The sequence below is a fragment of the Ciconia boyciana genome, chromosome 4, assembly GCF_034638445.1.
Source record: "Ciconia boyciana chromosome 4, ASM3463844v1, whole genome shotgun sequence".
Classification (NCBI taxonomy): domain Eukaryota; kingdom Metazoa; phylum Chordata; class Aves; order Ciconiiformes; family Ciconiidae; genus Ciconia; species Ciconia boyciana.
In genome coordinates this window covers 86991797-87000763 of record NC_132937.1, presented here as the reverse complement: position 1 = coordinate 87000763, position 8967 = coordinate 86991797, and the positions used below count along the sequence as shown (strand labels likewise).

Sequence of the window (8967 nt, the reverse complement as noted above, 5' to 3'; positions counted from 1 at the left end):
GGAGCCATAGGGGAGGCCAAGGGAGGACATGGTTGGTTGCTGTGCCAGGGGATGCAGCGAAACTTGCTCCACTCCTGGCAGGAGCAGGCAGTGCTCGCCTGGAGTCCCCAGATACCCAGGAGGAGAAGGGCAAGCAGGTCCAAGGCTTGTTCCTACCATGGCAAAAGGTAGCCGCGACTCCAGCACTGGGAGGGAGTGTGGAATCAAAGCCATAGTGCCAGCAAGATGGTCAGAAACCAGAGACAGGACCAGGCAGAGGACCCAAAGGAAAGGGCAGAGGAGGAGGTCAGGACACTGGCAAGTCACGAAAAAGCCAAAGAGGCTTTGAAAGTTGTGAGAGAAGCCAGCAAGTCCTAATGCTGCAGAAGGACTACAGCAAGAGCACCTGAAGGAACAAAGACAGAAACTACTAATCTGGAAGAAACAGTGCCCAAAGCAAGGCCAGAGGGTGGGAGTAAGGGAACACACTGATGGGTATCGGATACTCAGGGCATGGGGTCAGGGACAGAAGACATAGAGAGGCCTGTGTGCAGGAAAGCGCGAAGGAGTACCCATTGCCTTGTTTCTCCAGACAGTGAGAGGTCTGTGTCTTGCACACCAAAAACTTCTTTCTCATGTGCTCCTCAAAATGTCTATGGATAGGAATTGGCCTGAACTAGGTGTCTGCAGGGTGCAGCGCAACTCTACCCTTATCTGTCCAGTCAGGACTTTCTCTCTCTATACATTTAATGCGACTTGGTCCTAAAGTCCAAACAAAATTTAGTGAAAGATGGGAAAAGAATGTTTCTTAAATGTGAAATAATTGTTTTCTGTTTCTTCTGGGCATGTCTACACAGTTATGGTAGTGAAGCCCTGGGCATGGAGCAGAAGCTTAACACTTTCACTACCTGTTCTCAATGCTTTGCTGTAAGATGACCACGAGATGGAGAGTAACCCGGGCAGACTGCTGAGGATGCTTGCAGCATGCAAACCTGAACAGCTGAGAGGCAGTTTAGGAAGCTGCTCCTGGACATTTCAGCTCCTGGACATTTCTCAGCTGTTGGTGAGTGAGACACAGAGCTGGGAAGGCTGCCTTCAGCCTGGTCTGAACCATGGTCTGGTGGCTGGGATAGTGAGGAGTAGGCAGCAGCAGCTTCATGAGCTGTCTTGCTCTACTGATCTCTGGGAACACATCTGTTTGTGCAAGTCCCCAGCTTATGCAGCATAGTCTTGCTGCAGACCAAGCCTAACACAGGGAGCAAATACAGACAGTTACTTGCCTACAATCGTTTGGTTAAACTCAGTATGTTTCTTAGCCCTGTGCAGGCAGCTGAAGAGCAGGGGAAACTTGGGGGAGAACTCACCATGTTGGGTAATATCAAGCACTTATTACACAGGTGGCTCTGTATTTGCCTGCAACTTTAAAAGGCTTGCACTTTTTCAGTAAACACACAAAAGAATCAATAAATGCATGAAGGTTAAGGTAGGGTTTGGTTTGCAAACGCTGCTGCTGGCCCTCTGCCAGCCTAAGCAGGTGAATGGACATGTTCACCCAGGGCGCAGTCTCTTGCAGGCTTGCATATCCGGGACTGCGAGACAAAAGCCCAGACCAAACGAGTTTCACAACACTGACCTTATGTACCTTGGTAATCAGGTGCACCACCAGTACCAGGTCTGATAGGAAGTTTCTGCTGTGGGAAAGGCACTCGACACAGCTGTGGGAGCAGCTTCTTCTCCCAGCCCCCCAAGTCCACCGTGGCTGTGGTTCATTGGAGTGCACAGGACTAAAACCCGCACCTACAGCAGCGCAGGTATCCAAAACTACTGTCAATGACAGCGCAGTGCTAGCTGCCTCATTTCCCTTAATGCTGCAGTGTTCATTAGATCCCCTGACTTTCTCAGCATGGGGTGCTGGGCAGACAGACGCAGGAGAAGAGGACTTTGAATGCTTTTTACCATCGAAGCTTTAATACCAAGTTGAGACTTAGGCATTTGTCCAACACATGACATCCCCATGACACTGTGTAGGTCCAAAGGAGATACAAACTTCCTGGGTCTTTTTCTTCTAGGAGGTGACCACCACCTCCTCTCGCTCTTTGGGGGCATCCTGTGAAGCTCTGTTCACCAGCTGCTAAGTCTCTAAAAGAATGAGGGGAGGATCCAAATGCCCAGTGTGGCTGATACCCATTGCAGGTGTTCAACGTGTGCTCCTCCTCCTGGGTACAGTAACGCTGTGGCCCGCAGTGGAGCTGGGCGTGCTGTGAAGGTAGCTGTAGTACAGGTTGTTCCAGGATCAGTGAATGAAACACACTGGACCCACAAGGGCAGGAATTGCTGGGGTAAGGAACCATGCACGTGTAAACACACGTATAGGCGGTGCTGTCTGTATAGATGTGTGGGTGTGCAAATATACAGGCACGCACAGAGAGACATGGTCAGGTTAGGAAAAAGCGTTGTGTGTGCACAAAGTAAAACAGTTCAAGGACTTAATGCTGTGCCTCCTTGCCCGGCACCTGAGTTGGGCCATCGTGAACTTGGGTGCAGGAAGGTAGAGACAGTGTTAGTGTTTGTGCGTAGACTGCAGCGCGTGGCACGGTGTCTGAAATGTGCTGAGCGTTGGGATTTCTCTTCCTTTTGGACTTGGTGTGTTGCCCAGGGAGATTTCCCCTAAAAAAGGGAAATGGTGAGGGGGGGGCTGCTTCTGCAGGGAGCAGCACAGACTAACTTTACATGGTGTCCCGCATAGCGGTACTGCGGTTGCAGGCAGGTGCCTGGTGCTGCCGCCATTTGGAGAGAGCACCGCGCAGGTAGGCGAGCAGCAGTTGCTCTCCTTTGTGTGCTTGGAGGTGAGGGACTCTCCTGTTGTGTCTGAGCTAGAGAGGCTTGAGGAGAGCGAGGTCACCCTCTCCCGAACCGCTGACTCTGCTTGTGTTGCACGTCAGTTGCTGGGGGGTGAAGATGCGGCGTTTGAAGCGCACGAGCGTGCTCAGTGTTAGGACGCAACCCTGCGTGCAGCACGTGCTTTGAGAGCAGGGTTGGTCCTGGGCTGTGCGAGAGCTCCGTCCGGCTTCAGTCCACAACCGTGGTGGGGAGTTTTCTCTGGCGAGACTGCCCCTGCGGCGAGTGAGCGTCTGTGAGAAGAACACCTGCCCAGGAGCGCAGAGCCCGCCCGGCAGCACTTGTGCCTGGAGCTCCTTAGTGTTTCACGAGTGTAGCTGGCTGGCCCTGGAGAAGTCCTGAGTGTGTGCACACCTGTGAGCTGAGGGGGGTGGGAGAGCTTTAGGTAGCTCTGGCACCCGCTTTGAAACCTCCTTCTGGGCTGCCCAGGCTTCCTGGGCAGGAGCCCTTGCTGGCAGGTTTCTGCCACCATTTTTGTGAGAGGGAGCTGCCATTTTGTTCAGTGTTGCAACCCCTGCTTCCTTTGTACCACAAAGTGTTCGGATATAAAAATATATACATTTATATACAAAGCATACAATAGAAGTATATGTATAAAGGAGTGTATTAATATGCATTTTTATTTATACAGATACATTAATTATATGTATTTATAGAGGTATATAAATTAAATTTTTGTAACTGTAAAAGGATAGCTACAAAGTGGATAAACCAGTCTTTATTAAGAGCTAATGGAATGAATAATTAAATGTGAATAAAATGTAATTAAATAAAAGCAAAAAGCAGGTTCAGGCCCTCTACTTTGCATGGCTGCAGAAAAAGCATTGACCTGTCAGGGGGCCACCTAAGACATGGCATGGAGAAGTTGGGACGTGCCCAAGAGCTATGAACCTCTCTGAGATGGCCATCAAGCAGGCCTCAGCACAAACCCTGTCATGTGCCAAGAAGAGAGCTGTCCTGTGAGCCAGGCTGAGATGGCCCCATGCCCAGGCAGAGCCCCATGGGATGGTCATGCAGCACGTATCACTGGGGCAGGCTTTGGGCATTGCATGGCCCTATCAAGACATGGGCAACACAGTCTGCAAAAATGGAATGCCAGAACAAAATTCCAGTGTCAGAAGAACATGTGCTTGGGGACAGTGAGGAAAAGACCTGAAGAGGATCCCGAAAAAGACCATGTGTGCTTCCTTCTCCTTAGGTTGATGCCACAGATAAAAGCTGGAAGACTGAGCATGCAATCAAGACTGTCCTATTAGACAACGATTACTGCAAGGCTTCAAGGCACAGACTGCAGCTCTGTGCCGTTAAGGACCAGAGCTCCTGCAGAAAGAGCAAGTGGATCAGTATGAGTGCTGGGGTGTTGCAGAGCTTTTCAGCTCAGACCATGATTATTTTGGGGCCCAGAGGAGCAGGATGGTGGTTATAAAAGGGCTGGTGGGGCTTCTAGTTTTGAATAACAGGGATGATACTCTGTGTTTTGCTGGGAGTCTCATGGTACGTATGACCGTGGGGGATCTGACAGATGCAGAACTGCTGAGCAGGGCAAAAGGGCTGCATGGCAGACTAGTGTGGTCTGTACTCAGGACGGTCATGCCAAGCTGCATCTCTTCATCTGAGGATGTACTAGATGTTCATGCACCCACCATCTTCCTATCTGAGGGGATTTTTAGGCAAACAACAGTCTTAGATATCCTGAGGCCTGTTCCCATCCATCCGTTGAAACACATGCTGAAGAAGCGTGTCCTGGGCAGATATTGAGCAGGGCTGGTGAGTGCAGTTGTGCACTGGCATGGGCTGGTCACAGCCGGGGACTGCTCCTGCATGTTTTGTGCACCTCTGTGAAGCATGGAGAGGCAGAAGAGGGGATTCTTTGCCCCCCAGGTCATGCTGCATATGCGCTGTGTGCCTGCTTGCGTTTAAGCACAGGCAAGGCTACCCATCCAAGCTCTGACGCTGCTGGTACGCTTTTTGCATAGGTGTTGACTGCACAGCAGGTATGCTGTCCGATTTCTAAGAAGGAGCTCCTCGGATGGGAGAGCTGTCCCACAGAAGGAGAGCACCTCCCTCCAGTGGCTGCATCTTTGAGCCAGCCCGGTGCAGATGCTGGGTGTGCAGTGGAGGAAGAAGAGGAGGGGAAGGACAAGCTGATGCACCCCAGCATCAGCTGGAGGCCAAAAGTGTTGCCTTGTTCCTGTTGTTGCCATCCCTTGCCCATATTTCCCTGGGGTGTTTGGGTCAGCCTGAGGGACCGAGGAGAGCTCTTGAGCAGGCTGTTGCTGCTTAGCAATCGCTTGCTTTTTCTGTCTTGGCACTGGGTTTTTCTGCGTTGGTTGCCCTGCCTCACTTGTGAGAAAAGTTCCCTTCTGGAGCTGCTTTTTGCTAAATTTCAGAGGTGCTGGCCAAGTCCCTGAGTTTCTCCTGTGCTTAAATTGTCAACCGCTGTGCTTGTCGGGGGCGATGGTTATGAGGGTGGTGGTGCTGTGCATGAGGGCCCCTTTTTCAGTCTGTACCACCACCACAGAGCATGGCTGAGACCCATGGAGAGACCTCTTGAGACTACAGACTCCAATTTTTCACTCAGGAGTTTTTGGATGGCTGCCTGTGTCCTTTTGGAGCCATGGAGAAATACTCGTCCAGCTGCCTTTGCAGGCTGTTAGCAGTTGAATGGCCCAGAAGTTTGGCCTTGCATCTACTCTGTGAGGCAAAGTGCATGCTAGGCATGTGGTTCGGGGGCTTGCTGAAGCGGGGTTCCTGCATCCTTTCAAGGGATGGCCTGTGGCAGCATTGCTCAGGCATGGCAAGGGGAGGTCGAGGCAAGAAGCTGTTAAGGAGGCCAGGGAGGTGGCCATGGGCTTGCCCAAGGCTGGGCTGTTGTTGGGGGCCAGCCTGGTGCCTGCACGGCGATCTGTGCAGCCAGGATGGCTGTGCTGTTTCTTTTGTAAGTGGAGCAAAGGCAGCCCGGCTCTGTAGGGCCAGAGTAGTGCCAGAGCACCTGGCGAGCCTTGGCAGGAGGAGCGAGGGCAGGCTGGAAGCCCATGGTTTCCCACTGTTGTAAAGCGAGATGGTCAGCCTGTAGGATGGGAGTAAGAAACCAGGCTGTTCCCATGTGGGGCCCAACCTAATGTGGGAAGGTGATGGAGAGGCTCTGTCTGTCTGCTGATTTCTGAGGTGCACTGCAAAAGGCGAGAGAGGTCTCCAAGGTCTGTGTCTGCTGCTGAAGCCTTTGGTGAACTGCTTGCAGGCCCGCATGTCCCAGCAGTTACAGGCGTGGAAATGGTTGCAAGTCCTGAGGGCTGTGGATGAGCTTGGGCCTCACTGACTGTTTTCCCCCCTGTCCCCTTCCTACTCCAACAAGGTCATTTGCCATGCTGTTGCTTGCAGCGAGACTGTGCCAATTGCTCAACTGGTGGCTCGGCAGAGGAGTTCCAAGAGGAAAGTGGGACGGCAAGTGAACTGCCAGATGAGGCTGAAGAACACGTCTCCAGTCACGTTAGCAGGTAAGCCCCAGGCAGCTGTGGAGGGCCGGCCTTTGTGAAAGAACTGTACAGCTGCTGCAGCAATAGTCTTGGCTGTGAGGGTGTGTCACTAATGGCCACGAGTTGCGTGGTCCCGGTGAAGAGCTCCTGGGAGCGGGGAGTGTTGTTGACAAGGGTGCTTGTGCTTGCAAGCCATGGTTGGTGAGAAAGCCCTTCTCAAGTGCAGACATGAGATGTGAATGATCTTGAAAGAAAAATTCTCAGAGGACGCTTGGCTTTACTTCCACCTGCCCGTGAGAAAGGTGGTTGAGACGCGGGCGAGAAGTGTGGCAATGAGCCTACTTGTTCTTTGAGGCTGGCTCGGGCCATTGTGGAGTGGCAGGGATGAGCCATGCCCTCGCAGTGAGAAGGAGCCCATGCAGCATCTTCTGTGGCTGTTTCAGCAGCTCCTGTTGCTGCGGCAAGTGTCCTGGTGCACGACATTGCTGATGGCCAGGGGTGGCTCTTTGTACCTCTGTGCCTTTTGCGTAAGCTGCTGCAGCAGTGTTTTTCCAGAGCCGGTGGGTCAGCTTTCCCTCACTGCCGTGCTGTTGTTGTGTTGCTGTCAGTGGGGCATCCCAGGATGAGGCCCAGGCAAGGCCCACCTGCTTGCGAGTTGGCCGCTTGGAGCAAGAGTGGGTCTCGCAGTTTGTTTGTCTTCCCCTGTTCTTGCCTGTAACGAAGGGTTTGCTGCTTCTTGCTCTCCTGCGACCACGCCAACAGTCTGCCCTCTAGTTGGGAAGCTGAACTGGTGCCTCATATCCCACTTAAACGACAGTGATTGTAAATGGACGTTGGTTCACTGTCTGGCACGGCGATACCTCTCGGAAGAGTCTGAGCCCGCCAAAATTGGTGTGCTACAGCCAGCAAGTAAACAGCGAAGTGACTGAGAGCTCGTTTATCCCAGAGCGGCCCGAAGGCCAGCGTGGCGTGTTCCTCTGCAGGTGTTACTTGGTAACGTCTGCTGCGTGGTGGGAGTTTGGGAGGAGGGTGCTTGCAAGCCAGGGTAGAGAAGAAGAAACTTTGGGTGGCGGTGCAGGAGGTGGCCGAGGAGGTGGAGTTAAGCTGCATGTGCTACACCTCTGGGAGCTGCTGCTGCTGCAGGGTGGTAAAGGGCAGCCTGACCTTGGCTTTTCCGAGATTGTAAGGAGAGACGGGTCTCCTGTTTCTTTCCCTGCTGCAGCGCGGCGGCGGAGATTGTGGTTTGTGAGTCGCTGGGCGTGAGCCACGATGCTGTAGCAAAGAGACCCACGACTGTGGCTGAGAGCATGCTTCTTAACTGTCTTTTGGAAACGTAGGGGCTCCCTGGAGGGAGCTATCTCTGCGGTTGAAGTCTCTTTGGGTTGGGTGGAGGAGGGCGCTACTCACGGCTACGTCTGCAAACTCTTTAGGAAAGCCCAAAGGAACTTTGCGACAGCCCAGGCCTTTGAGCGTGCCAGAAGAAGGCAGCAAGAGGGCTGTTCCTCGCCCGCCACGAGGCAGAGGAGTGGCATGTGGAGTGGTGAAACCCAGTGCGGAGAGTGCCCGCTCTGCCTTGCCTCCAGCCGCTGGGAGTGGACCATCTAAAGAAATGCCCATGCAGAGGCACGTCACTGTGGTAAACAGGTCAGTGTGTGCACGTGTGTGTGTGTGAGCAAGGTGAAATGAAGCGTGGTGGACCCTTGCATGCTGCCATGTCAGCAGTGCGTTTTGGGATGTGGGAGTCCAGGCTTCCGCCCTTGCAGAAGGTGAGGTTTGATCGTGGGTCGGTACCCCGGAGGGAGATGGGTGGCCCTTTGCCTTTTTGGATGCTGCCGCAGCTACCCTGTGCTCTTGGCCCGCTCCCAGGTCTTCTGGGGAGAAGTGTGGCCAAAGGCGTCACACCAAGGGTGTGTGGGGATGTCGCTGTTTCCCAGGCCCAGGAGGGAGCTGTTGTGGCCAGCGCGACAGAAAGCAGAAGGAGGTTTGTGTGGAGGTGAGAGGCGATGCTGTGTGTTCAGGGTCACGGTTGTCTGCAGGTGGCTGCTCTTTACCTCTTGCCTGACTTCTCCGTTGCAGCGTTAGTGTTTGTGGCCCTTCTCGGCGTGCTTGGAGCCAGCAGCTGCCCAACGGTGTTTGGGTGAACTGAGATGAGGGCTGGAGCTGCAGTTTTGCTGGGTTAGCGGTACATGCTGGTTTTCAGCCCCCTTTGAGCCTCTCTAATCCAGGTGGCTTACCCAACTGCTGCCCCATCATTTCTCTTTCTGTGTTGTTTTCGGCTGCCCTGGGCCATCAGCTGATGGTGGCGAGAAAGTGTTTGCTGTTCGCTCATTGTGGCTGTGCTCAGTCTGCCGGAGCTGTGCTAAGTCCCCTGGAGCTGTGATTGTGGTGGTAATCCTCTGCAGGTCACCAGGATGGGTTGGAAGTCAGCCTTGCATTGAATGGAAATGGCAGCAGTGTGCTGCTTCCCCAGCGGTGTAGCTGTGAAGGGCACGGAGCAGAGCGACAGCTTAATCCTGCCTGCTCTTTCTGGAAGACCCACAGATAGCAGGCACGTCCTGCCCCAGTCGTCTGCGTGAGTCCCGTGTGTGCCAGGGCTCTGGGTGCCAGAGGGGGA

General features: G+C 53.5%; 1 long non-coding RNA gene across 1 annotated transcript; it reads left to right on the top strand.

Moving 5' to 3' along the window:
• The first annotated feature begins 878 nt into the window (after positions 1 to 878).
• Positions 879 to 7994, top strand: LOC140651154 (uncharacterized). Its single transcript, XR_012042286.1, has 3 exons — positions 879 to 1042; positions 6233 to 6374; positions 7784 to 7994. It is a non-coding gene; the product is annotated as an uncharacterized lncRNA (long non-coding RNA).
• The last annotated feature ends 973 nt before the right edge of the window (positions 7995 to 8967 follow it).